The following is a 2,701-nucleotide window of genomic DNA, read 5'->3' on the forward strand; positions in this document are numbered from 1 at the left end:
ACTAGGGAAGTACTCCCTCCGTTTTTTTAGTCTGAATATAAGGTTTGGTTAAAGTCAAGCTTTGTAAAGTTTGACTAACTTTATATTAAAAAATATCAACATTCACAACATGAAATCAATATTATCAGATGCACCACGAGGTGTATTTTCATACTATATAATTTTAATATAGTAGATATTCATATTTTTTGATATAAATTTGATCAAACTTTATGTTGTTTGATTTTGACTAAATCTTATACGCGGAGTAAAAAGAAGACCGAATTTCGCTTTTTACCCTATAGTTGTACATTTATGACAGATATTAACCCATTTAATGATTTTTTATTAAAAATATCAGATTTTAGTGACTTTTAACACGGTATTTCCTCGGATTTACATTTTTATTGTTTATGTAAGATAGGATCGGCATGCTGCGTTAATGATTCGTAGAAAAATCTTTAAAGATCAAAGGACATCGTTGACGATGATGTCGAGGTTTCTCTTGTCCATCTGTTTCATTTCTCGTCCATATATTTTTGGATCCTATGCGTCACATCATACCTTGCCTGATGGACACGCATCAGAAAACAAGTGTCAAAACTTCCAAAAGGAATATTATAGACGAATTGCCACTCGATGGGGGTAATTAGTGTCAAAAATGTACAACTACAGGGTAAAAAGCGGAATTCACCCTAAAAAGAAACGGAGGGAGTACACCGGAAATCGAAACGCGCCGTCAATCGGAGTTTGAATGCCATCGGAGTAATGTGGAGCCCCATAGTTGATCATTCGGCCGTTCAGTTCTCCACTCGGCCCGGCGTCCATATATATAATCTCCAGCATCATTGGCGCGTGTGACCTTTGACCTGGCAGAAGAAATGAGTCATGGCAGCCCCGGCGGCGGCGGAGGAGGAGAAGACGGAGCTCTGGCCATGGTACACGTTGAAGCCCAGCTGCATCCCGTCCACGACGTGGCGTCCTTCCTCATCTTCGAAAAAAGCAAGGCGCGGGAGCTCTTGGACTGCCATGCCTGCCACCTCCCGCTCCAACCGCCTATCTTCTCGGTACTGACTAAATTATTCACTTGAATCTTGGACTAGCTTGTTTGCAGATCGATTAGCGTCATGCATGGGGATTATTACTTCGCAGTGGTGTTGATCCTTATATAATTTTTTTAAAATTCGCAGTGCGACGACGGGCACCTGATGTGCTCGTTCTGCGGCGGTGCGCACGGCGAGGACTGCGGCCGTGTCGCCGCCCACTGCCCCCTGGCAGACGCCTGCGCCGGCGCCGTCAAGCTGCCGTGCGACCACGTCAAGTTCGGCTGCGAGGCGGGCCTCATCGTCTACCACGACGGCTCGGACCACCGCCGCGCTTGCCAGCACGCGCCCTGTTACTGCCCGGGCGCGCCGGGCCCGGGCCCGGTGGCGGCGAAGGCGGCTGCGACTTCTCCGGCTCCCGGCAGATGCTGCTCGACCACATTTCCACGGAACACTCCCGCCCCATCTTCGTCGTCCGCTACGGGCAGCCGGGGAAGCTCAGCCTGCCCTTTACCCGGCGCTGGCACGTCCTCGTCGGCGAGGATGATATGGCCGACCGGCAGCGAAACGTGTTCCTGGTGGTCCTGGACGACCGCGACAACAGCACCGTGGTGTCGCTGGTGTGTGTGAGGGCTGATGACGATGCACCGGGCGCGCCCCAGTTCTCGTACAAGCTCGCCGTGGAGCACACCGGCAGTGGCGCGAGGGTGACGTTAGAGTTGCCGGTGATGACAAGCAACTTCTTGCCCGGTGGCACGCCATGGCCAGACGAGGTCACGTCTCTCTCTGTGCCGAAAGCGTATTTGTCTGGCGACGCTGTCCCGGTCACCATCCACATCGACAAACACGTTCCTCCTCCTCCTCGTCCTCCTTCTCCTCCTCCTCGTCCTCCTTATCCTCCTGCCCTGGCAACCGCCACTGTCTTCAAGTTCACAGCGACAGATCAAGGCAGCAAGAAACGAAAATCTACGAATCCGAGGAAACTCTAGTCAAACGACATGCATGACCGACTAGTATGTACTAGCAATTTTGCCATTTGAAATCCTTTCGTGGTTTTCTTTCCTTGTCAGTTTTTTCATCAGAGCCCTAATCTGCTTGTTGTTAATCTGAAATAAAGGTACTTTCTGTTCACCTGTTCCAATTGAACCATGCACATCGGCCTGTTTTTAGTCTACTACCCTCTCCGTACCAAAATAACATCTTAGCTTTGTACAACTTTATATCTTTTGAGACGAAAGAAGTGGGCAAAAATAATAATCCTTTCCTATTAAAGAAAAGAAATTGTTCATCTAAAGCTATATATGTGAGGATAATGGACCCATGCAGATACTTTCTCCGTATCAAAATTCTTGTTTTTTATTTGTCTAGATATGAATGTATCTAATCATGTATTAATATTTAGATACATTCATTTTTAAACAAACCAAACATAAGAATTTTGGAACGGAGGGAGTACTAATGGAAAGATTTATCTTTCCTTTCAGTCTCATCTATTAAAAGGCGGGGCTTAACAAAGACAACAACCAAAAAAAAAAAAATAATAACAAGCATACTTTTAGCAAAGAGTATAAGCTCTAGAATTCTTTAACATTAAAAGTAGATGGAAATTATAAGCACAAATTTAAGATCAACGCTACAGTTTTGTCGTGCATCAGGGCATCTTGGTTTTGACAAGAGCC

At 46.3% G+C, this 2,701-nt stretch overlaps 1 pseudogene; it reads left to right on the top strand.

Annotated features, from left to right (window-relative positions):
• The first annotated feature begins 860 nt into the window (after positions 1 to 860).
• On the top strand, positions 861 to 2,217 carry LOC123441043 (annotated as a pseudogene).
• The last annotated feature ends 484 nt before the right edge of the window (positions 2,218 to 2,701 follow it).

This window comes from Hordeum vulgare, chromosome 3H, assembly GCF_904849725.1.
Source record: "Hordeum vulgare subsp. vulgare chromosome 3H, MorexV3_pseudomolecules_assembly, whole genome shotgun sequence".
Lineage (NCBI taxonomy): Eukaryota > Viridiplantae > Streptophyta > Magnoliopsida > Poales > Poaceae > Hordeum > Hordeum vulgare.